At 37.2% G+C, this 27,502-nt stretch overlaps 1 long non-coding RNA gene across 1 annotated transcript; it reads left to right on the top strand.

Moving 5' to 3' along the window:
- The first annotated feature begins 599 nt into the window (after positions 1–599).
- LOC309636532 lies at positions 600–20,580 on the top strand. Its single transcript, XR_014250049.1, has 2 exons — positions 600–12,548; positions 15,581–20,580. It is a non-coding gene; the product is annotated as an uncharacterized lncRNA (long non-coding RNA).
- The last annotated feature ends 6,922 nt before the right edge of the window (positions 20,581–27,502 follow it).

Raw genomic sequence — 27,502 nt, 5'->3', positions numbered from 1 at the left:
GCCTAGAAGGCTCTCTTGTGCTACCTTCCATGAATCTTGCCTCCCTCATCTCTTTCCACTTTCCCTTTGTAAATGATCCTCCAAGCATATTAAACTTTGACATTTTATAAAATTTATCAGACTTTCAGTAGACTCTGGGTCTTTCCAGATGGTATTCCTTCATCCCAGAGCACTCTACTCCCTGCTTCTGTTCTCCAGAATCACTCCTACTTACGCCATGGACCCATATGAAGTGTAATTTTCTCTGGGAAGCCATCGCCAACCCCCTAGTTCTGGTTTAGGTCCCCTTGTACCCTGCACCCATCCCATTTGTCTGGCACTGACTGTTCATTTTCTTGTTTTTTCCAGTTGACTGTAAGTTTAGTGAGGGTAGGAACCCTGTCTATCATGTTCACCATTATATTTTCAGAACCCAAAATTTACATGAAAATTATTTACCACTGAATAAGTAGGAATGAATAAGCTTGTACAATGGGAGAAATCTGCGTCAATCAGACCCTGATGTCTGCAAGTGGTACCTTGCTTACACCCTTTCCAACTCCCTCACTCAGGCAGTTCCCAGAAGACAGTTGCTTGCTTGCAGAATGGGATTTAATAGTGGTATCTATGAAGTTTTCTAAACCTGATTATTTGCCCTTCTGTACTCTAGGTATTTGAGCCAAAATCTGGGCTTGACCAGTTTAGAATCCCAGTTTTCTTTTTTTTAATTTATTTTGTTGAAGTATAGTTAATTTAAAATGTTGTGTTAAGAATCGCATTTTTCTTAGTTATACATTGCAAGGGTCTTTATAAATATTTTTTCATCAGACTGTGAAGTCTGTCTATTCCTTCTTTACCAGCTGTGATCCAGCTCTCCTTTTCAGATACTGAGTCATACCTCAGTGAGTAGGTGGGACCCAAGCTCTTCAAAACCAGTCCTGAACACACAAGGCTATCTTTTGATTTTATGTTAAACAACTCTGTAATTCCTCAATAAGTCCCAGTTTCTACCTACTTTAAAAAAAAAACTGTTGTTGCTAATTGATGATTTCATGAGTTCTTTCTTCACTTGGCATGTTTCTTTGGATACCTGTAAGTAAGTGATCTTTATTAAGTGATCTTGCCTTTGATCCTCAATCCAGCCTTTGACTCTGGGACCGGACTTGAAATTAAATCACTGCATCTGTCCTCATATTCTCTTTGGTCTTGCGTCATTGCCTTTATCCATTCTATTTTGGTACATCCACATGTGTGTCCCAGTATTAAAATTCAGTCTAAGAAAATGGCCTTCTCAGATAAAAAGAAACTCTCTCCAGTAATGGATAAAGCATGAGCATGGCAACTTTATTAGAATTTCTAAACAAGATTTTATTTCATTCATATTTTAGGCAGGCTGATTCTCAATGGGTATTATTATCTCCATAATGAGAAGATCAAGAGCATAGGCCTTGAAAGCAGGCAGGCCTATAATATTATCTATATGACTCTGGGGAAATTACTCCCTTTCTCCAAGCCTCAGTATCTCCAAATATAAAATAAAGCTGATAATAATAGTACCTATCACATAAGATTGCCATGCTTATAAATGTGGTCGAGTGTATAGACCTCTTATCTCGATACCTGGCACAGATGAAATAAATAGTATAGGTATTACTATTTTTACTGTTATCAGTAGTCAGCTATCTCCAAATACTACAGTGAGATGACACAGTCTCTAACTCGTAGTTCCTAGTTTGGCAGTAGGTCCTGAAAACTAATTTGGGTGATAAAAATATCAGTAATATTAGAGCTGACACAGCAGTTATAATGAATAAGGGACTGCTGTATGGGAATTGATTGGTTGCTCAAGGCCAAAGAAAACATGGCTTCTACAGTGACACCTGGAGACCCAGGGAAAATCCTGGAATTCAACAATAGTGACCTTTCTCATACTTGGGTCCAAAGCCTGCCCCATGGAATGCCCTGCTGTTATGAGATGACATTGAGAAAAATATAACACTTTGGCATTTCCATTTTGAAATCAAAGGACCAGATGTCATCCTAAGTGATTTGTGCTTATTTGTGTGTGTGTGTCCCTGAATACAGGACATGTACTATTGATTTTCAACAGGCAGTTACACAACAGCTTCTGAAGACTGACCTTAAATTATCTGGGTTGCACATAAAAAGTTCCTTGGACTTTTAATCAGAACATGACTCTATCCAAGGACAGAGAGGAGGGGGATGAGGTGGATGTGAGAACAACTTCAAAGCTCTGTGGATAGTTAATAGCTTTTTTACACATTTCCTTCTTAATAAGGTGGATAGGAGGAGAGGCTTCTAATTAGCTGGAACTGTGGAATGGCATAGCTGTAGAGGACCTTGACTCTTAGTTGATCCAACCCCTCATTTTACAGAGGAGAAATCTTGGGCTCAGAAAGATGGGTCACTGGCTTAGGTTCATGTGATAGACAGAAGCCAGATCTGCAAATTAGCTCTTCAGACTTTAGGTTTGTAGGTATCAATTTAAAATCATATTACTTATTACAATATACTACTTCTGGTAAGTCTTTAAAGTACAGTACCACTGGAATATATTAATGTAACTCTATCAGTCAGTAACTTTTATAGGACAGTGGTTAAAAGCATGGGCAGTGGGTATCAAGCAAACCTGGTTTCCAGTCTTTGGTCTAGCATTTGCTAGCTATGTGGCCTTGGACAACTTAATCCCACTCAGCTTAATTTTCTTCATCTGTAATGAGGATAATCATAGTTAGCATCTCTTTTTATTTTTGTGACTGTTAAATGAGATAATGAAGATAAATAATACAGTCCCTAGAACAAACTAAATACTAATAAATAGTACCCAAGATTAATGGTTTTCAACCAGTGATCATTGTTACAAATATCAGAAAACTATCCAAACTTGTTTAAGCAAAAAAATAAATTTACTGAAAGATATTTTGTAGCTCACTGGATTCCTAGAAGGTTAAGGACTAGATTTTTGAGGCTATGCAGTAGGAATAATGTCCAAAATCATGTTCCAGAACTGATGCAGTGGTGACATTACTGTTTTAAACTGACCCTGAAATTTGCATAGCTAACTCCATGGATGCTGGACTCTGGAGGCTACTTCTAGTACCTCTGCACTGTTTCCTCTACAATATAGATGTACGTGCACCACTCTCAACAAAGCTCTTTCTGCATAGGGCCTGCTTTTTCACATCACTAGTTTTGGTTTTTTAAAAATTTTTATTGGAGTATAGTTGCTTTACAATGTTGTGTTAGTTTCTACTGTACAACAAAGTGGATCAGCTATACGTATAACATATATCCCCTCTTCTTTGGATTTCCTTCCCATTCAGGTCACCACAGATCATTGAGTAGAGTTCCCTGTGCTAAACCGTAGGTTCTCATTAGTTATCTATTTTATACATAGTATCAATAGTGTATATATGTCAATCCCAATCTCCCAATTCATCCCGCCCTCCCTTTCCCCCTTGGTATCCATACATTTATTTTCTACATCTGTGTCTCTATTTCTGCTTTGTAAATAAGATCATTGACATGGATGGACCTAGAGACTGTCATACAAAGTGAAGTCAGAAAGAGAAAAACAAATATCGTATATTAACGCATATATGTGGAATCTGAAAAAAATAGTATAAATGATCTTATTCACATCACTAACTTTTAAAGATAAATTTAGCTTTTTTTTTTATTGTGGTAAACTATACGTAACATAAAATTTACCATTTAAAATGTACCATACTGTGACATTAAGTCCATTCACACTACTGTGGATCACTAGCTTTTGATTCAAAGTAATTTAATATGGATGTATATTTTGTATGGAAGCTTCTATATCTGGCTTCTATAAAGGGACTCAGGGTCTCATAAGGTACTGAATTCCATAAACGTAGGAAGAGTGTTCACAGACTTAGTGTACCCAAATTAGAGAAAAAATATCTACTACAATCCACCCCTTTTTTGCCCGATATCAAATTACACACTTAGATGGTATTTAAATTTCAAACAAGAAGTACAACACATTTTCTGCCTATGATGCAATTATTCTGTAAACAAAACAAAGTGCTTATTTCTTCTCCCTTAAAAAGTAGGAGAGTATAATATTTATAGCAGATGTCTCATTAGGGAGTAGTTCAATTCCATGTTATAGCTAATCCAGTCTGTAGTGCAAGCACCTCTCCTATGACTCCTTTGACCTGATGGATCCAATGATATTCAAAATATCTTTAGAAAATCAAGTTGCCATATGGAGTGCAACCCAACATTTGATCAGGGTCCCTATAGCACTGTGGTTAAGAGTGAGGACCCTAGAGCCAGAGCTGCCTGGGAAAAACTCCAGCTCCATCATATTCTTGCCTTCTGACCCTAAACAACCTACTAACCTCTCTGTGCCTCCTTATTTTTTTTTTTTTTTCACTTGTAACTACCTATCCCCTATCTTCTGTGAAAGACTAAATAAATTAATAATAATAATAATAATAATAATAAATAAAAGTGCTTGGAAAATGGCTTGGCATAAAATAAACCCTAACATGTAAGTATTTGCTGATATGTTACTACATCCATTCTGCCTCTAGTTCCATGATAAACCCTTTAATATTCTCTAACTTAAGGAGTAAATTGTAATGTTAACCACTAAGGATATTATGTTATGGGAAATAAGTCAGACAGAAAAAGACAAATACCATATAATTTCACTCATATGTGGAATCTAAAGAAACAAAACAAATGAACAAACAAAACAAAACAAACATAGTCAAAGATATAGAGAACAAGCTAGTGGTTGCCAGAGGGAAGGAGGGTGGAGAGATGGATGAAATAGGAGAAAGGGATTAAGAGGTACAAACTTCTGGCTCTAAAGTAAATGTCACGGGGATGTAATATATATGGAGCAAATAGTCGATGATATTAAAACAACTTTGTATGGTGACAGATGGTAACTAGACTTACTGTGGTGATTATTTCATAAAGTATAAAAATATCAAACCATTATGTTGTACACCTGAAATTAATATAACATTGTATGTCAAGTATAACTTAATTTTTAAAAAATGTTTTCGAACTTGAAGAGGGAATGCCTTTGCTTTAACATGCCAGGTGTCTCCACCGTGATCTCTCTAGGGTCTTACTAAAGAGAACATCCTGATTTGTCCATTCACTTTGCTGGCTACACTCAGCTTCATCTCTGTATCCCCAGCACCAATGGGCTTACACAAACATTTTTGAATATTCAATAAATATTTTTTGAAGGAGAATCCTCAATGACTAAGATATAAGCATGTGAGGGTAGGGATTTCCTCTGTTTTATTCACTAATAAATCCCCCCTGCCAAAATCAGCACCTGGTACATAATAGAGTCTCAACAAATATTTATCAAAAGAATAAATGAACTATACACAATAAATGAAACTTACATATAATTATAAAAATTATTGGATAATATACCAGTTCTAGATAGATGATATGAGTGAAAGCGAGTGTAGGTATTTGGGACATTTCTACTTCTAAATCATAAATAATGAATATTTCCAGGAAATATGATTTGGTTATAGCTGATTCAAAGCCTTTATGCTATGATTAAAAATTTACCCTAAATTCTAGCTCTAAATGTTGGATAATGTTTTCAGAAGGTAAATGACTAGAAAGATAGATATAGGATAGAATTCTATAGATGACCTTGATAGCTTCTTTGACAGTGAACACTCAAACTCCATTCCATTATTTAATATTGTGGGCAAACTGGGAGAAAAGAGGCCCTGATGTGATTTATGATCCATCTCTAAGGGAGTTAGCACAGGCCCAATTGCTCTGTGAATGACTTTTGCTGATTTAGTCAGCTCTCATTTTTTCGAATCTTAAATATTCCCATTTACATGAGTAAGTGAGAAAAAGTTATCAGTTATAACCTAATAGAAAAGAAATTCTTTCTGCCTTTTTTCAAGAAAATTTCAGTTTAAATTTTTATAGAGAGGATAAAAAATAAGTTTGGAAATCCTCTTTAGAAACAGTGAAATTAACTTTTGAGTTATCCAGAATTTCTGGATATACATAAGCATTTATATAATTTTCAAAAGAGACCATCTGGATTAAGGGGGTGTAACAGAGGAAACATTTAAATTTTACCTAGGATGCATTACTCTTTTTTACATATTGTCTCTACTTGCCAAAGTGTTAGAGGTAACTGAGAATCTTACATATTCTTTCTCAGACTACCCAACCCCAAATCCAGGGTAAAAATTGGAATCATATTAGCACTAATCATTCAAGTTTAGTTAGTTCTTATTAATTCTAGTGCCAAATAACCAACCTTCTGTAATGTCTTCTCCAGTTAGAGATCCCAAGCTGTTTCTCACATATGTTTACAAATATAAAATACCTTAAAATATGGACTCCCTAGTTGCCCACAGGAGATGGGATGAAGCCTCTGTAAAAACTCCTCTGGTTGCTGAGTCATCTCTTCTTGTGGGTTCATTATATCCCTGTATCATATCCTAAAACCATGTATACTTAAGGTATTATATGTGTGAGCTTGATGGCTTAGCTGCACTCAAATAAAACATATTTATATACATATTATAATACATAATCCTTTACTCTCTCTCACTATTCTGGTGATCAGGATATGTTTCTTCGTGTTCTATCCTCAGGATCTCAAAAAATGTGAAATAGTGAAAAAGTAGTTGTGCCACCCTACCACCCGCCGCCCCCCAAATAAAAACTCTGAGAAGATAGCAAAATAAAGAGAACTGAAGGGGATACAACTTGATTTTAACCATGACTGAGTTCCTGAGAAGGGTTTCAAGCCTCCTATAGCCTTGAGAGTCTCATCCAGGAAGGAAGCTAAGATGATAGAAATCCAAAATTGGTTTAAAGGAAATCTTGTGCTTTTCACTGAAAGCATTTCAGTATCCAACATGACACCCAAGAGATGCTATTTCTCTCCCTCCTTTTCTCTCCTGGCCTTTTGAAGCGGTCTTTTATTTCTTCCATAATCTATATAAACCACAAAGTTGCTCGAAAATACTATCCACAAGAAATCATATTCCAATTATACCAGTCTATAACCTACAATAATTAAAATTTCAATTCATATACTATTGGAGTTTCAAAGCATATCGAACGGTATCTTAATTCATATTTAAGCAAAACTTTTAACATCTTCCCTCCCAATTATGTCATGATGTCTCTCACATACACTGCAGTGGTTCTCAAGTGCTCTGTACTTTTTTTTATGCTGTCAACCTCCATTCTCCAGCCTCTCTCCCCAAATTGATTCTAATTATGGATTCTGATGTCCTGGTTTCTCTCCTTAATCTTTTCTCCAGTTCATCTTTCTTTTTTTGTAAATTAATCGAGATTTTCTGACTTTTTTATTTTCTCTTTTTTTCCTTGTTCATTACTATCAGATTCTGTAAAACAAAGGATGTTCAGGTTCAAGCGTTAGCCAAGCAAGCAAGACTAATTATATATCTTATTTCATGCTATTCCTGTCACCTACCCATCTTTCTTCCCTCTATTCAGTTTTTCCTCTTTCTTCACTTCAAAAATAAAGCTTTCTCCTGTCTATGAAATGAGAAGATAAAATTGTCTTAAATATATTAGTGTTAATTGGGTCTGGGAAACATACAAGGATGCATAATTTATTGAAACTGTGGAATTTTCTAGACTCTTTTTCTTAACCAGAGGAGCTAAATCTTCTCCGCTTTAGATTTCTTCATCACTGCCCTCCTGGATTAGGTAATGTTGCAATCCTCTGTCATCCTGTACCCATGTCAATTAAATAGAAACACAGGAAATAAGCAGTATTCCCTTGTTTTCTTACAATGCTTTTCATCTGTTCTCTAGTTGATAAGATATATCTATAAAATTTAGATGTTTCTCTAGCATGGACTCAAGTTAATTCAAGTAAAGCTTTTAGTGCTAAAGGCTCACTAAAGCTGAGATACTTAAGTGTTTATGGGCAGGTTCTGAAGGTCACAAAGCTCTAACAGAGAACAAGTAGAAAAGGAGAGACCGTTGAAAGGCTGGTAAAAATCCCAGTGACAGACTGACAACACTGATGTCTCTTGACAATGTGTTTCCTCCACTCCTGTTATGTTCCACTATGTGTGATGGCATTTGGAAAGGAATGAAAATTGGGAGAGGATGAAAAATGTTGTAATGGGAGTCATATTAATTTTAAATCAATTTCATTGAAATATAGTTTAAATATAATGAAGTGCACCTACTGTAATTGTATATTTCTATGAGCTTGACAAATTCGAATGGACATGTAACCATTACCACTATCCAGATATAGAACATTACCCCAAAATGTGAATTTGGGTCCCACTACAGTTCATCGTCCATCTTGGCTCTAGGTAATCATTGGCCTGCTTTCTGTCATTTTAGATGAGATTTGTCTTTGTAATTTTGCATATAAATGAAATCATGTAGTATATATATATTTTTTTAATCTGGCTTATTTCGCTTAATATAACACTTTTGAGATTTATCCATGTTGTTGTGGGTATCAGTAGTTTATTCTTTTTTATCTCTGAATAGTATTTCATTATATGACATACCACAATACGTTTATCTATTCATCAGTTGATGACCATTTGGGTTGTTTCCAGTTTTGAATTAAAAGCTGACGTGAATGAACATTCACATACAAGTTTTTGTATGAATATATATTTTAACTTCACTTTTGGAGATTCTTGGGAGTGAAATTCCTGTGGTGTATAGTAATTGTACATTTAACTTTGTAAGAAACTGAAAACTGTTTTCAAAAGTGATTGCAATACTTTACATTCCTACCAGCAGTATATAAAAGATCCAGTTTCTCCACATTCTCGTCAACACTTGGCATTGCCAATCTTTTTAATTTTATCCATTCTAATGTGTATGCAGTGGTATCTCATTATAGTTTTCATTTGCATTTCTCTGAGAAATAATGATTTTGACTATTCTTTTCATAGACTTATCATCTTATGTGAGGTTTCCTTTCAAAATTTTTGCCCATTTATTATTGGATTATTTGCCACCTTATTGAGTTGGAATATTTCTTTATGTACTTTGAATAAAAGTGCTTTGTCAAATATATGCATTGTGATACATTTTCTTCTAGTCCAAAGCTTCCCTTTTATAGTTTCAATAGTATCTTTCAATGAGCAGAAGTTTTGAATTTTTATGAAGTCCAGTTTGGAAGGTTTTTTTTTCTTTTTATGGTTTCTCCTTTTTACATCCTAAGGAATCTTTGTCTATAGTAAGGTCATGAAGATTTTCTCTGATGTTTTCTTTTAAAAGTTTTAGAGTTTTAGTTTTAGATTTTACATTTATGATGATGATTCTTGAAATTAATTATGTCATCTATTGTGTGAGGTAAGGGTTGAGATTTGTTTTGTTTTGTTTTTTTCTGTATTGGTATCTACTTGTTCCAGCACCATTTATTGACACGACTTTCTCATTCAGTCTTCTTGGCACCTTTATGGAAACCTTTGACCAGACACATGGGGATCTATGTGTACAATTTATATTCTCTACCAGTGACCTATTGTATTGTCCCAGAACTCGAGTTCAGTGTTGTATAGAAGTGGTTAGAGTGACCATCCATGACTTGTTCCTAACCTTTGGGATTAAGTTGATAAATCTCTAGTTGGATTGATTAAGACCAAAAGAGACAAACTATCAATATTAGGAATGATTGATAGAGAGAACATCACTGCAGATACTACTGACATTAAAAAGAGAATAGGGAATATTATGAGCACCTTAATGCTAATGTCATCAACAAGCTAGATGAAATGAACAAAGTATTTGAACAACACAAATTACTAAAACTGACTTAAGAAGAAATGGAAAGCCATCATCAAAAAAATTTATTACAAAGAAAATTCCAGGCCAGATGGTTTCACGGGTTTATTCTGTCAAACATTTGAGGGATCAATGATACCAATCCTTCACAAACAGAGATGGGGGAACACTTCCCATCTTATTTTATGAGGCAAGAGTTATCCTGATTTCAATACCGGACAAAGGCATTACAAGAAAAAATATTATAAATCAATGGCCCTGATGAACATAAACATAGACACCATTAACAAAATTTTAGCAAATTAAATTTAGCAGTATGTAAATATATCATGACCCAGTGAGATTTATCTCAAGTCTTAGCTTTAAGTTTTAGTCAAAAATATTGATATAATCCTTGGGAATAGGCTTAAGGCAAGTTGTAGTTTGCTCCTGTGGTACTTGTTAACTTCAGTAGGATAATAGTTTTTCAAGGTTCTATCTATTCTTTATAAAGTTATGTCCATGGCTTCAAGAACCAAAACCACAGATGAGAAGTCCTGTACTTATAACAGTTGTGCCCACCTCTATACTGTGAGCTGATTAGTATCTTCAATGCATTTCTTATCCAGCGGGCAAGAAAACACATGACATAATTAGAAAACTGTGAAGTGGTGCCTATTCTGAAGGATGGTGTATAACCATAGTGAAAATTCTGTGATTCAGGGTCCAAATAAATCTTTTTAATGTGGAAGTTTAGTTCAGGGTAATCAGAGATAACCCGTGAAACAGATGAATTCGGATTTGGGTGTTAAGGTAGCTATTCATTTTCTCAACAATCATCAGAATATATTTTATATCATGATTACTTATGGGTGTGTTGCAAGATAAAGTTGCAAAATGGGGTTGTTTAAATTTTACATACATTAGAGTCACTTTCAAGTCACTCTCATTCTCATGGGTATTCTGGAATGCTTTCTCGAGTGGGAGGAAAGGTGATAAAGTTACAGCCAGTGCCTGTAATAGTTCAAAACTAGCATTGTGCCTTATTTATTATATTTTACCATAGAGTATTCCATCAACTACTATGTCTGCCATGGTTAAGGTGATGAAAAAATAAAAATGATTGGTACTCTTTTTTACTTTAGCTGTACTATGTTGGGAAAAGAATTAATTACCAACATTTTGAGACATTGAGAAGCAGACTAGCTGAAAAAAGACCGCCTCCCCCGCATCATTAACTGTGTCTCCAACTGCCATCCTTGACTCTGGCCATACTGGCCATGCAGTAATTAGTAGAAGTCAAGTTCTGTCTTGAGTATTTCCTCTAAGTTTGATTTTCTTGCAGTCTTATTACATATGTATATAATGCAACCTTTGTCTTATAACGTTGATTTCGCTACAGCTTTCACAAACTTTGTGAAAAATACATCAGGATGACAAGTGAAAAATTTCCCTTTCTCTTCTTGAGGATTGCCAATGGCATCAAAATTCATTATTCAAAATCTTGCCCATAATATCTTAAAGAGCCCAAGTTTTAATTATATAAATGACTTACAAATTGGGAAAATGTGACATAATGGAAAACCCACGAGTTTTATAATCAGAAAGTCTTGAATTATCATTCTCATTCCCTAAATTTAACGGTTGTGTGACCCTAGATAAGTCACTAAACCTTCCTGGACCTTCCTTTCTTCATCCATAAAATGGACATAATGTCTGTCTTACCATTCAGGTTTCATCTGAAATTCCACTCCCTGATTCTACCATCTCAGTGAGATCTTTGGGATATTTTTGTCTGCAGAACATAGCTGTTTCACTCCCACTCATCTTCTTTTTGGTAACAGGTTCTTCAGTCTTGACCAAAGGTTGGCAGATGGCCTAAAATAAACCAATCAGATAGTTTTTCTTCCACTACTCTTACATGGAGAAACATAGAAATTGGCAGTGGTTGTAGCAGAGTCATGCCATGGTAGGATCCCCAGGTGGACTCATGAAGTCCTGTTTATGAGATTCCAAGATTGCAATGTAGCTTGTCCTTTAAGACACCTGCATACTATACTCTTTCTTGGATTCTGTGAGCTATCATAATATTCATTTCATAAACCCACTTCAGTTTAAATTAAGTCAAAAATGGTTTCTGTTTTACATTCAGAAATCTTAAGCAAAACTATCCCTTATCATATGCCCCCATAATGCCCTTTGCTCCTGTCTTTATAACACGTCATAGTTGTAATTGATTGTTCAACATTTCTTTCCCTTACCAGATAGTAAATTCTATAAAAATCAAGGAACACTGTCTGCCTTGTTCCTCTGTTTCGCAGGGCTTATCCCCAGCACAGTGCCTGCCACCTGGAAATAGTTAATGGTGGATAAATAAAGGGTTTATATAAAGCTCTCACAGTGCTTAATAAATATGAATACTTTTCTTCCCTCCTTTTCCTACCTTCCCCCTTTCCTTTGTTCTAACACCAGAAGCACATCTCTTTGAAAATACAAATACTGTAATACCCACGTCTTGTGCTTCAAATTGTGCACACATCCCTCCTCTACCCACCTCCCCAAACAGTGACTCTTCAAGTTTCTCTTGAAATGAAAACAGATTCAGCACATGCTTTGAGAGTCAAAGCAAGGGTCAATGTCCCTCCTAAGGGAATATGACAGAAACGCCCTACATCCAGTTAATGCCTGGATGGTTTCTGCCAAAGCCTTGCCCTCTGCTCCATCTTTCCTGTGGATATTGCTGTGCTAGTGGCCCAAGTCGTGCTGCCAAGAGGTCCCAGAAGAAGGTGAGTATAACAGGCCCACACAGGGATTGAACCTGTGACCCGCTCCTTATTAGCAAGTCTACCCAGCAGACCTGACTCTAAACTGGTTGCTGAATTTCTCTCAGATCACTCCTGCTGTCTTCGATCCAAGGTCATGAATCTGACCCAATAAAGATAGTTAACTTGAAAAAAATCTTCATGCCATTTTTAGAATATCTGGAGCAGAACGACCTTGGCATTGGTCAGTGTTTGTAAAGGGCATTCGGTTTGTGAGAAAATGAACGCATTGCTATTCCGGGGAGTTACAAGACAATATCATGTTTCTTCTTTTTTCATTTTTGACACTGGGGGGTGGTTTTGCAGTATAGCTATTGGACTATAGAAACAGACTTCTAGCTTAGAATGTAGCCAAAATTAAACAGAGGGATGTAAAAATCTACAGAGAATGTAGGACTATCAACACAGGAGAAGCTAGCTGTTTTAAGAAAAAAGGAGATACTTCTAGCTAAATGCCTATTATATGCCAGACACTCAGCTACACAGTTTTACTTAGAGTATTTTTGTTGATGTTCTTTTATAGACGTTATTTCTCCCATTTTATGCATGATAAACTGAGGCTTAGAGAGGTTTAAATGATGTGTTTAGGGTCACCCAGCATAGTGTGGAATTTGGTCACCTCCTTCTATCTTAAGAATTCTTCCCATCCTTTCAACAGTACTGAACTTCCTCTGTTAACATGTTACTCCTTGTCTCTATGAGAAATTCTGCTTTGAACTTGGTTTTAGCTGCCATAGGCACACAATATATTTGCCTTTCACATTAGCCAGTTCTGAAAATATCAGTAATATTCAATCAAAATTTCATTTCACTTCTCTCATCTTCCTTCCCATGTGGTGGGTGTTTATTTTTTTTCAGGTTCCATCTTTCTTCATAGGTCTGGAAATGTTCCTTCAGTAAGTCTGGGTGAAGCTGATGAATTTGCATTTTCCACAAGACCTTTCTGTGGAAAAGGATAGTCCTGCCCTATCCTCAAACATTCTGAAGTAGGACATCCCAAGACAGACGGAGAAAGACTATGCTGAAGGGAGAGGGCTTATGCTGGTTCTCTCACTGCGTTTAACTTGAAATCAGGACTTAAGGAAAGTTGATGCTTTGAAGACATAAGGATTTGGTTTAAATCCTGGCTCTCTCATGGTTGAGGTGTATAAACTTAGACAATTTATTTAATCTCTCAAAGTGTGCATTTCCTCATCTATAAAATGACCAGACTAATAGCACCTCCTTTATAAGGCTGTAGTAAGGTTAAAATGAGATACTGTGCCTGGCATATAGCAAACATTCAGTACAATGTTTCTGAAAATTTCTTCCAAATTTCTTTCTTTATGATATAGGATAATTCCATAGTAGATTCAGTAAGAAAACATGGATTAAAAATTAGAAAAAAAGTTGGGAAAAATGCAGGTATGAGTTATTCTTGGAAATTAGAATTTCAGTCATTCCAAAAAATATCTGTTACATGTCTGTTTTTCTGCTTTGCTTTGGTTACTCTGCTAGGTGTACATATATCTTGTGGACATATCTCAACCTTAAAGCTGATATGCAGGTGGGCAAAGCTCTCTACTTATTTGTTTTGTTGGAGACAAAATATTGGATTGAGAAAATTATGACTCTGACCTAAAATGGACAAATTTAGGGATGTTTGTTCTAAGTTTCCAAAGCTTTAAAATATGAGTACACTACTACTAAATGAAAGCATCTCTTATTTCAACCAAGCAGAAAAATAATGTAGCCCATGTAGATTTGCCCAAATTGGAATTCCAGGAAATTACCCTGAATATTCTCCCTCCTCACTTCTTTGCATGACTTCAACTCTCTGACTGAAAGGAAGCCAATTTATTTTGTGAGGATTTTAATAATATATTAATTATGATAAGATTGAAATCTAATGACTAGCTCCTTGAGACTGAGAGACATTGGACTATTTATATATACTCTCTGCCCTTTCAGTCTGACCTACTTTGACAGTTTTATTAAACCAATTGACTTTTGAAGTTTGTTTATGAAATGACTGGGGAAGACTGACTATTTGGGGTGTTTGGCATTTGTACAACACACCATTTAATAAGTTCCGTCAGAGTATTTCTGAAGTCCAGGAAAATGTCATTCTCTAACCTGTTAAGTAAATCACAGTTGAGTCCGTGTGTGTGTTTCGGAACTTGTGTATACAGTGAACACACAGAATTTTCCCATTATAAAACAAAAAAGAGTTCTCTTTGTGTGTAACTTGATTGTTGTCAGTCTACAGTTCTAACTTCATGTGACTTGAATGGGATTGGTTCATGTACTGAGTTGTTCCATTACTTTTTCATCCAATGTTCATTCATTAATTTTTTCAACAATTATTTACTGAGCACCTACTCTGCCTCAGGTGGTGTAAAAGTCCCTGGGGATAAGCAGCAAAAAACAGTCTAGTTTTGCTAGACTGGCAAGCAAATAATCAAATCAGTGATTTGCTAAATATAATAGCCACATGTGCCACAAAGGAAAAATGAGGGTTACTTCTTTTATCAGAAGTTTTAGCTATTACAATCTATTATTAACATTTCCCCATCCCCCAGCATACATATATCCTGGGATTCTGTTGTTTGAGCTACTCTTTTATATCTAGTACAAGTGAAAAGTATGAAAAATTGCATTTTCAAGCTTTTGTGAAGTTGCTAGTACTAAGTGCAAATAGTATGTGTATTCAATGCTATTGTTCAGGAACTAATATATAATTATATGCCTTTTCACTGCTGGCTGGGAGATATCCTCATTTTTACCCCCATGACCACTACCCCCTCATGGTCTTTGATCTCTTTGATACATTTGATCCTGTCTTGTGTTGACCCCTGTCTTACTTATTTAAGTCTTAGTTCCCTAAGCAGACCCTTAGGCTACTTGAAGGCAGGGTCCATACCTGGTTCATTATTTTGCTGCTAGACAGACCTTGGCTCCAATAGGTGTTTAAACGATATGTGTTGATTTGCTGATGTATTTCTTCCTGTTTATAGGTTACAAGTGGATGAACATTGATCAGTGGTCAGGGTCATTGTAGCCCCATCTATGTATCTGTTGTTGATTAGTCTAATTTTCAAGGTTGCAAATCTTAAAAGGCAGTGGAATCTGGCTTTCTTGGCTCTATAACTTTGCAGGTAAGTTACCAGAGAGGAACTTAGTTGAATAAACCCACTAACATCATACTGCTTATTGTCAGTATGAAGGCTCATTGGCTTTAGACCCATCCACTACCAAGGGAAACAAAGAAATGAGAGAGTGACAGGTTCCAGGTATGGACAAATGTAACTCCTTATCAGTGAATGGTTTGGCCTCAGTTAATATGAAAGCTTGGTAGTGGAAATGTGGATGGAATCTGATTCCTTACTTCCCAAGATAAAAGGTAAGAACCTCAAACCTGCTTGAGAAAAGAAGCTGTTCTTACTGACTACACCTAGGCTTTGATAATCTTGCTTCCCTACTATTGATGTGAGATACTTGTCCTACTAATCTTCTGTTATATCCTCAAGGGTTTTAAAATTTCCTCTATTTCTGCCTGTACATAGATTTATAATTGATTTATTTTTATTTAATTCATATCTAACTAGTAGGGGGTTTGTCTTAACCTTCTAATTCAGGAATAATAGTGGGGTAGATTGGAGCAGTTCAATTTTTTACATTCAACTCTTATTTATAAGTACCCAGTGAGAGAAAGTATATTACAAAGGATAAGAGCTGTCTGTTGCTAATGATAAATTTTCTGGGTTTGCATCTCACCTTTGCCACTTGTCATCCAGTTGACACTGGAGAGGTGGTTAATGTGTTTGTGCCTCAATACTTAGTTCATTGGGTTGTTCTGAGGATTTCATGAGTCAGTACATAAAAAAAAACATTTAGAAGGGCTCACGAGGAGCTCAGTGCGTATTAGTCACTATTGTTATTAATAGTACTGCTGTTACTGTGTCACTAGATATTTAGAGGATGGGGTTTTAATGGTATTACTTCCAAGAATAAAGGTACAGTCAGATCCTGCCCTCCATTTACCTTGTCTCCCAGCAAAATTTCAACTAAGACAAGTATATGCATAGAACCAAAGAAGGTTAAAGAATATTGAGTTAGTGCTCAATAGTGTCCAAAGCAAGGCTCTCTGGATGAACCTATTTGCAGGGCAGGAATAGAGACACAGATGTAGAAAATGGACGTGTGGACACAGAGGGGGAAGGAGGGGGTAGGATGAATTGGGAGATTAGGACTGATGTATATACACTACCATGTGTAAAATTGATAGCTAGTGGGAAGCTGCTGCATAGCACAGGGAGTTCAGCTCGGTGCTCTGTGATGACTAGATGGGTGGGATGGGGGGTGGGAGAGAGGTCCAAGAGGGAGGGGATATATGTATACATATAGCTGATTTACTTCATTGTATGGCAGAAACTAACACAACATTGTAAAGCAACTATTCTCCAATTAAAAAAAAAAATGAACTCTTCATCTCCAAGAAGGGGAGAAGGGAGGATAAAAATTGAGAGGAACACATATTTTAATATGGCTTCAAAGAGAGAACAAGAGTGAGAGACAGAAACATGCTGGTTACAAGAGAAACCCTGGGTCTGCTTATCAAAAAAAATGGTAGAGTGACAGACTTAATCAAAAGTGCTGCCTAGTAAAAAAATGGTCCAATACAGATTTTAACCAATAATATTATCAAGTTCTTTTAATCTACACAATTTTACAAAGAGGACAGATAGAGGTAGAAGTGTGGGGTAAGGCTGCAAAAATATTCCTTTATATTCAGAACTTCTTGCAAAATCTTGTCCAGATGCTATAGTCTAAGAATTTGCAATCTAATATGGATGATAATAAAATGAACCACATAGTTCAGTGTTATAAAGGGTTGAGTAAGACATTTTCCATAAGGAAGAATCAAGCAAAATTGCATAGGCCGTCTGGGCAGAGTTTCAGCTTGGGCAATTTAAGAAGGTTTCCTGGAAGAGGTGATATTTAACAAAAGTCAGAATTTACTATGCACTGGCTTTGTGTAAGCAATGTGTTAAGTGCTATACATACATTATCTCGTTTTGTTCTCACAAGTACCTTATGAGGAGAAACTACATTGCCCCATTTTACAAATGACAAAGAGGCTTAGAGAGATTAAATAATTTCTGAGGTTTATAAGTAGTAACCGCCTGAATATGGTTCAAAGCCAGGTTCCCTGAGGATGAATACCTAAACTTTCCGTTCTACTGCCTTCTTCCACTTTGCCCTGCTGTCTCCTACCAGGAGATAGGAAGGGTCCAATGGAAGGCATAAGGGAATATGTTAAGAAAACAGTGGCTATTTCAATTTGTTTCATAGACTTCATTTAGGGAACACTTTGCACAAGGCCTGAGGCTGGCGATGGAGACAGAGTTACAAGGCACAGTGGCTTCTACTAAGGAGCTGGGAGACAAGGCAATGAATAAATAGTGCCAGACGAATAGTACAAAGAGTAAGCAGTGAATATTTAATTGATGACTATTTAGTAAGCACCTACCATGTGCTAAATTGATGGGATTGTAAAGATGAATATACTTCCTACTTCTAAAATGTTTTTATAACTTATTAGGTAAGATAATAAATATACATAAACAACTATGATAGAAGGCAGGATATGGTAGGCCCTAGCAGAGAGGATTAGAGAAAATGGGGCCAAGAGAGAACATAGGAACATAGAAAAGCAGGACTATCATCCCTGTACATGGAGCACATTATATGATAGTGCTCTACTTTGGAGTTTACCTCATTGATTTTCACCACAACCCATACAAGTATAGAAATTTACCCTAATTTTATGCATTAGGACACTAGGGCACATACAGGCTAAGTGTTCCACCTAAAAACAAAACAAAGACAGAAAGGAGCAGGTCTGTCTGCTCCTTTGAAGGTAGCATTTGACGGTTGATGTGATAAGAAAGAAAAATAGATATAGAGCAGTATGGTAGACAGACTCCAAGGCAGTCCCCAGATATTCTCATATTCTCTGCTGTGGTCGCTTACACAACTTTTTCTTGGAGCCCTGGACTGCCAAGTGAGCAGCGTGACTACTCTGAGACCACTATGCTGGGAACACATGGAGAGGCCACATGGAGAGACCACATGGAGAAACCATGAGAATAGTTGAAGAGAGAGGCATGCCCAGTGACTTCGCATCTACTCCTGTCCCTTAAAAGTCTACTCATCTCAGTTGAAGCTCCAGGTATTATGGACCAACGACAAGTCCAACCCAATAATTCCTAACCACATTGAAAATTCTGGAGCAAAATAAATGATTGTTGTTTATTAAGGCACTAAGTTTTTGGAGTGATTTGTTGACACAGCAATAACAAATAACGAGGACCGGGAAGGCATGCATGTTACTTATCTATTGCTGTGTAACACATTACCCCCAAAGTTAGAAGTTAAAACACACGTACTTTTATTATCTCAGTTTCTGTGTGTCAGGGGTCTAGTCATGGCTTGTCTGGGTCCTCTACTTCAAGGTCTGTCACTAAGCTTCAATGAAGGTATTGGCTGAGACTTTAGTCATCTCAGGGATCAATTGGGAAGAATCTGCTTCCTAGATCACTCATGAAGTTGATGGCAGAATTCACTTCCTCACAGAGTGTCCAACACTAAGGCATCCATGGCTCACAGGCTTTTAGCTAGAGGACTCTCAGTGCTTTACCACACGGACCTCTCCATATAGCATCTCAACTTAAAGCAAGAAAGAAAGCAAAAGAGAGCACCAGAAAAAGAACACTACAGAAGTCACAATCTTTTGGAATCTAATCATAGAAGTGACATCTCATCCCATTTACTGCATTCTATTCATGGGAAGCATGTCACAAGATCCAGTCCTCACCCAAGAATAGGGGATTACTCAAAGATGTGAATACTAGGAGACAGGGATCATTGAAGACCATTTTCAGAGTCTACTTACCACAGTATGATAAATCCAAATACTTGTTAGAAGCAGTTCATCCTTTCATCTTCTAGAAAAATAAAGAGAAGGGTTTTTGTTTGTTTGTTTTTTTGTTTTTTGAGAAATAGTATTAGCCCCAGGTTTCAATCATGATTCCTAAATGTAGTGCATGTTGGGCATAGGGAGGGAAATTATTTTAGCTTCTTTGAGTCTGTTTGCTCATCTTTAAATGCCAATAATAGTTTTTTCTTCACAGAATTTTATGAATATTAAATGACTGAATGTAAGTGCAAATATCTCTTAGAGCATCTGGAATATGTGATGTTCTCTAAAAAAAAGTTGTTAGATCTGATGATGAGAATGTGTGTTAGATTTATTTGAAGGAAAAATCTAAAAGTGGACATTTAAAAGTATAAACATGGCCTAGAATCCATGTAGTCTGCATGTATCTTCAGGTACCTGCTAGAATGGTAATCAGAAAATAATTTTTTTGAATGTAGAGACAAGAAAGAAATCAGTTTCAGTTTTTCAGTTTTCAAAAGTCCTCTCCATTCTATTATGTGTCTTGTGGAAAGTAAGTTACTAAAAGATGCTATATGGTGGTTTCTTGGTCTCAGAATTTAACACTGCAGGTTGTTAATGGTGCCTTAGAGGAAGTACTGAGCCCATTCAAAGGAGAATGAAGTGGGAGTAACTATGAGTTTTTCTAACATTTGAGCAGCCAATGATCTTCCACAGCATGAACATTAGAGTCTAGATAGGAGATTTTGCTCTGTCGAATTCTAGAGTGAACCAGGAATCAAACCAACAGTGCAGGGCTCTATGTCCCTTATGTTGCCCTCTTAGCTTGAGTTAAACCACGGATACATGGAATAAGGGAGTCTCCTAGGGTCTTTTTTCCATGCTGGTGAACCAGGAGAGTAAGTGAAGGTTGCCAAAGAGGCCAGAGGTACTGCCTTCAGCCAGTTAAGCAAACAACAGATATTTGAGCATCAACCATGTGTTAGAAATCTGGGATACAAAGGTTTTACATAGCAAAGTAAAAAGAAAAAAAAAATCATCAGCAACAACAAAAACTGTAATAGAAAGTAGTATGGGCCGTAGTAGAGAAAAAGTCTGAATGAAGTGATGTGAAAACATACATGGGAAATAGTTAACTCCACCTGAGAAAATTCAGAAAAAAAGGAGCCACATTTGATATGACAGTTGAATGGAAATTTGCTGAGTCTGGACTGAATACATCAACCTGTTCCAGATCACACCTGCACTGAAGATATATTATCCATCCTTACCTCCAGTCCTGTACCTGACTATTCAGTGATTTGCATGGGAGTCTGGAGCCTCCTGGCAATGAATTTATGAACTTCAGTCCATTCATACTTGGGGGTCAGGGACATACAAACACGTTTGGAGGCCTATGGGGATGGTGAAAGGAGGACACAAATACAGAAGTCTCAGGAGAGGATTCATCCAACTCGAGAAAGGAAGGATTTAGCTCAGTGAGCCAGACTCCACAGTAGAGCCTGAGGGTCGTATGGGAAAAATGTCTCTAGGAAAAGTGCATTGTTTTTGTACATGAAACCAGTCAGAATCAACCATCTGAGTAGAGTCTATGCTTCTTAGGAAAAGGAAGTAGTATATCTATAAATATTAAAATATTTTTAACACCTAGATGCTCCAGCCAGCTGGCTGTGGAACCCTATAAACGGGGAGAACAGTGAGATCCAGGAAAAAAGGAAGAGAGTGTGCTGAAGTAGATAGAGAAGTGAGCACCAGAAGTGTCAGAATTAGAGGTGACAGTGGTGCCAATAGCAGCCAAAGGGAATGTTAGTGTCCTGGAAATAGGTAATTCCATGAGTAAGGTCCATGATAATGTGAGATTTCATTCCAGAAGAAGGCACACAGCAATGCTACAGGAAAAGACACAAGAAGGAGCCTGGACTGAGCACTGGAGATAGGGTAACCAACTATAACAGTTTGCCCAGGGACTGAGAAATGTTTTAGAAAGGGGGACTTTCCATGCTAAAATGTGAAAGTCCTCGGCAAACTGGGACAAAGTGGTCACATAAACCAGAAGGATTTGTAAATATAGTGCAATACCAATGGGAACCTTCCAAGATTTTAAAGGAGGAAGATGACCTCAAATAATTGAGGAACAGAGTTGTTGCTGAGAGCCAGTGTTTTGCAGATGGAAGATATCAAGCCAATGAAGGCCAGGGACACAAGAAGTGTGACCTCATTTCTATACTGACTTATGAAATCTGGGATAATTCAATCCATCTTCAACTTCCCTCTTCTCAAATCTAAAGAGTTGGTCCACTGACTGGGTTGAGCGTGTAGTCAAAACATATGAACACAATTTTTACCTAAGACTATGATAAATGCTGGTCCAAATACCAGGCCCAGCCTGGATTAGTAAGGAAGAATAGAGGCCCAGATATTATGGTAGGTGAGGATGAGGTCTAACCTGAAGCTGCCAAAGCCGTGGGTTCGTGATGGGGGTCATGAACTTTGAGATAGGGCATTGATCTAGGGAAACAAGATGAATAGTAAGCAGGCAGAGACCAATTATCATGGAAGGAGAGGTCAGTCATGGGAAGACTGTTGATAATTACAAGGAATGAATCAGTTTTTACTTAAGTCTCTTAACAGACCAGCTGTGGAAGGTAAATGAATAGGCTGCCCTGTTTTAAAGAGCCAGAGGTAGGGGTACAATATGAGTCTACTTTGGGGGAAAACCTGCAAGTATTAGCACAATGTCTGGGCACAGATTAGGTCTTTAGTAAATGCTGGCTTTCTGTCTTCATTCTTCCTGAATATGAAGGAGAGCATAGCATTTTCCTGAATTAGGGACCTTGTACCTAGCTGATCTGATTCTAGTCCATTCTTCATGCCGCTTCCAGAACTATCATCTTCCAAAACTAATAGATGACCTTTTAAAAATCACTAGGCATTAATTGTCGTTTAAAAAATAAGATTCAAAATTCATAGCATCCAAGGCCCTTTTAAACCTGACTCCGATGTTCTCCAGTACTGACTCCGCCACTCCTTACATGAACTGCTAGTTACAGACACACCAACTCTCCTTCTTGCCTTGAAAATACCCTATTTTCAAGAAAGGAAAAACAAGAATGAAACAAGAAAGAACATGAAAGAATAAACTTAACAAATAACATGGAAGATTTACATGAAAACAATGAAAATACTCCCAGGGGACCCAAAATACAAAGCGAATGAAAGGAAATACTGTATTCTTGGAAGGACTCACATAATAATGCTAACAACTCATTAATTTACTCATTCCATAAATTGAATATGATAGCAATACAAATTTCATCCATTATTTTCTTGCTGGATAAATTTCATATGAAAAAATAAACAACAATGTCCACGACATTGTTTGATTGATTGAGGGAAGGGATGGTCCTAACAGACATTAAAACATATTGGAAAGCTAGAATAATTAAAACAGTGTAGTCCTGTTACACATACAGGCCAGAAATTCCAGAAATAGTACCAAATAGATATGAGCTTTTAAGTATGTGGTAAATGTGACATTGCATCTTGGTGAGGAACTGATGGCTTATTCAATAAATGTTGGACTAGTCACCTGTAAAATAATAGAATTGGATTCATAGTTTACTCCTAAATGAACTCCAGATTTAAACATGAAATATAAACTGCTAAAAATATTAATCAAATAAATGGAGAATAATTTTAAAAATATTTTTCTTAGTATTATACAAAGTTCAGAAGTGAATTGGAAAAAAAAATAGATAAATTCTACTAAAATGTTTTTGAAAAATTTATTAGAAAAAAAGCACAATAAAGGCAAACGTGAAACTCTGGGAGGCATTTGCTAATCATATCACAGAGAAATGGCTGTGAGCTCTATAAATCTGTAAGACATAGTCTAAGGGTTCAATAAATAAATGAGCAAAGGAAATGAGCAAACAGTTCACAGAAAAAGAAATACGAATGGCTCTTAAACATATAAAAACCTGTTCAACCTCACACATCAAAAAAAGAATGTAAACTAAAGCTCTCCTAGTCTTCATATTTACCTCTCAGATTGGAAAAGGTCAAAGAGTTTGATTACAAACTGTGGGTTTGCCAGAGTGTAGGGAAACAAACCTCATAATTCACTAGCAGAAGTGTAACTGGGTCTAACTTACATGAAGAAAAAAAATTGGCAACCTCTAATAATTTCATTGCTTCATACATACTTTCAAATTTACTAAAAAGAAGCCTTGCAAATGTCCAGTCGAAGGGGCTTCCCCAGTGGCCCAGTGGTTAAGAATCTGCCTGACAATGCAGGGGACACAGCTTCAAGCCCTGGTCCGGGAAAGTCCCACGTGCTGTGGAGCAACTAAGCCCGTGTGCCACAGCTACTGAGCCCACATGCCACATGTACTGAAGCCTGCACGCCTATAGCCCGTGCTCCACAACAAGAGAAGCCACTGCAATGAGAAGCCCCCGCTTGCCGCAACTAGAGAAAGTCACCACGCAGCAACAAAGACCCAACGCAGCCAAAAGTAAATAAATAAAAAATAAATAAATTTTTTAAAAAAGAAGAAAAAGTCCAGTTGAATCTATGCAGAACCCTGTTGCAGCTCTTTTATGTCTTTAACTTATTTTTGTTGGAAATTTAACGTAAAGAATCCAGTCATTTCAGAAATGGTAGAAATATGATTCACACATGAAATCTCTTTGTAACAACTTCACCACCTCCCCAAAGGGCTTGTTCTGTGCATTTTAACTGTTAAAATTCTCTTCAAGTTGATCCCCAGATTTCTGGCCTTCATTCTGCCCTCTGAAGTTGTCACAGATTTCTAATTCTACCAATTCAAAATGGTATACTGCTAGATTTCAGGTTATCAATCACCTGATTTAATAAATAAACAGACTTTTTTTTCTTTTTTTTTTCAGTCTTCACTCCAAACAAACATAGCTAAGGTGATTTTTTCTTTTGGGAAGGTGGGTGCGATCACAGCTCCCATCAGTCTTGAGTAAGCACAGATCGTTATTCCATATGCCCTTCCTTGCTAGAGTCTGCACAGAGCTTGTTTCCTTTTCGAGGCTCCTTTATGCATAGCACATAAAGAAAGCTCTAAGAAGTGGAGACTCACGTTCCACCTGAGGCTGGATGAGCAACTCATCCAGGGCAGTGCCTTAATCAGAATTTTTGCTATTTAGCAAGGGAAATGTCAGCTCTGCAGCTACCCCAGGAAGAAGCATATAATGAGCAAGTAGAAGGATCTCCTTTTGGTGATGGTTACGCAAGTGTCTTTGATGATGAGAACAAAGAGATGCAAATGAAAACTAGGGACAGCCTTCTGTCTATAAATGTTTCTGGCATCTGGGATCTTTTTCATCAGCTTTAGTATCAAAGAAATACATTGAACAAGAGCCCCACAACCGGGTCCCTCAGGGGCACCTGGTTACCTGTTGAAGTGACCAGACAGATGCTCAGAGAAAGATGGAAAATGTAAGAAGTTGGTTTTACTGGACCTCCATGGAGACGGGGCGGGGGGGAGCGTGGTCATATACAGAAGGCTGGCGATTCATTCTCCCCACATGACACAGTTGAATAACTGAAAATGCTAATCAATAATGTCCTTGGAAAGGAAGATCTATTAGCAAGTTGTGATGTCTTCCTGAACTCATTTCTACTCCTAGGGGGAATTGTTTAAGTAAGTCTTCATCATATGAACAACTGTCCAGTCTGGCTATCGTAGCATTGAAAGTAGCAGTGAAACAGGACACTTTTTTCCTTGGAATCTTGGATTTTAAGTCTCAGTCATGGGCCTCAGTAAGTGTTCAGTTCAGGCAAAAAAAAGACTTCATTCACGATTATTGCAATAGTGGAAAAAGATTGAAGTCAACTCTACGGAAACAAAAGGCAGGAGAGGTTGTAGGCACTGGGGTGAGCTCTTGGAAGGTAAAGAAGCTTTTTAGTGGGGAGGTTGGTCAATGTGATGAGGCCTCTGAGTTTGCTCCTCGGTGCTTATCAAAGTTAGGCTCCTACCCTCCCCCAGAGACTGGAAAACCAGAGCACTATCTTTCTTGATGATCATGTTTCAAAGGGGTGGCTCCCAGGTCCTTGAGACTCGAGACATTTCTGGGTTGTAAAACTGGAAAGAGGCTGGGAGAAGATTTATATCTCAAAGGGGCAGAGAAAGATTTACAATTGCAAGTTTTCTGAAATAAATGCTCTAAGCAAGGGGAGGTCAGGGACCTAGGTCAGGAAGAAAAGCATCTAAAGTTTAGTCAAGCCGAGGGGAAACTTGAGGCCATCTCGTTCACTGGAAGGCATAGGGAACTCTATTTTCAAATTCCTGATGGGACTAGAGAGGAAAACAATTCTAATTTTGAGGAACTCAAAAAAAAGTCAATCTTCCTAACCAACTATGGAAGATCCTGTTTAGCTCGAAGCTGGACTGTGAACGTTGTCTAGAACATTCTGAGAATGAGGCCTCCCACCTCTTGGCAGAGAACAATTTCTCACCAGGTTCCCCATCCCTGACTCTGTCACCTTACCTAAAACAACTCCATGTACAGACAGTTAAGCCTTAGAGACTGGCCTGAAAGGAAAGAGAAGGAGAGGGAAGAAACAATTGGTGGGCATCTAAAGTTAGGTGCCTATGCATACTGTCTCATTTAGTTCTGTCAGCAGTCTTAAGAAGTATTCATTACTAACCCAGGCAACAGATGAGGATGTTGAGCTTTGGGAGGGTAAGTATTTTGCTCATGGCTACACAGCTAATACATGCTAGAGCCAGATATTAGCCCAATTCTTTCTGGCACTTAAGATATGTCTGTTTTTTGAGTAGGTGTGTGCGTGTGTGTCCTGCGAAGTGTGGGGCAAGGCAGGCAACAGTCCTGTGTTTTTGCCTTAAGCATAGTGATCATAGTATGAGAAGGGAAGCATGGGCCAATCCAACGTCGGTCTATTCCCTGCTTTACAGCCAGAATGATCCTTTCACAATGCAAGGCACAGTAGGTTTCTCCCCTAATTAAAAACAAGGTGGCTTTCCACCTTGTTCAGAATGAGACCCAAATTCTAACCTGAGCCTACAAGGCGCTGAACATTCCATGCTCTTGTCTGTAACTACCCTCCCCCTTGCTTCCTGTGCTTCAGTGTGTGAAACCAACACATATTTCCTTGGTAACACTAAACATGCTCCTGCTTCAGGCCCTTTGTATCAATACTTGCTATTCCCTCTGCCTGGAACACACCCCAAGATAGCAACATGGCTCACTCCCTAAGCATTTTATAATGTGTAAAGGCTATTGTATTTCTTTTTCTGTGAGGTGTCTATATATTGTATTTATTTAAATTGGGTTTTTTTTTCTTCTTTTTTTGTTTTTAGGAGCTCTTTATGTATAAGGATGTCAGCTCCTCCCCTTTTTTATATAATATATAAATTTTCTATAATATTCTATAAGTTAAAAAATATGTAGTTGAGTATATTACTCTTTTTTTATAATTATTTCTAGATCAAATCTCAGTTAAGATCTCCTTACTTAGAGATTGTAAAGGAATACACAGATGTTTCTTCTTTTACGGTATAGTTTTATTTTTATGGTTAGATTTCTGCCTTTACCTTGTTTGTGGTATAAAATATGAGGGACAAATCTAGATTTATCTTTTTTTCTCAAATGACTAATTGTCTTAATACAATTTCTTAAAAATTTCTCTTTCCCCCCTTAATTTGAGATGCCACCTTTATAATATCAGGTTGCCATATGCACTTTGGTTTATTTCTGATTTTCTGTTGTATTTCATTGGTATGTCTTTCTGATCAAATAACTGATGCATATTTAAGGTATTTGACCGCATCTGCTGCTGAACAGTGAAGAAGTCAGCAGCATCTGTTCCGAATTGGCCTGGAATTCCCTTGAGGACTGAGCCTCAATGCACATTGTACATCAACATTATACTGGATATTTGTTAAAACTTTGGATTCCCGGGCTCTGATTCCTAAGAAAGTCAGAA

The sequence above is a fragment of the Balaenoptera physalus genome (genome assembly GCF_965194825.1).
Source record: "Balaenoptera physalus genome assembly, chromosome: 10".
In the NCBI taxonomy this organism is placed as follows: domain Eukaryota; kingdom Metazoa; phylum Chordata; class Mammalia; order Artiodactyla; family Balaenopteridae; genus Balaenoptera; species Balaenoptera physalus.
This window is presented reverse-complemented; position numbering and strand designations above follow the sequence as displayed.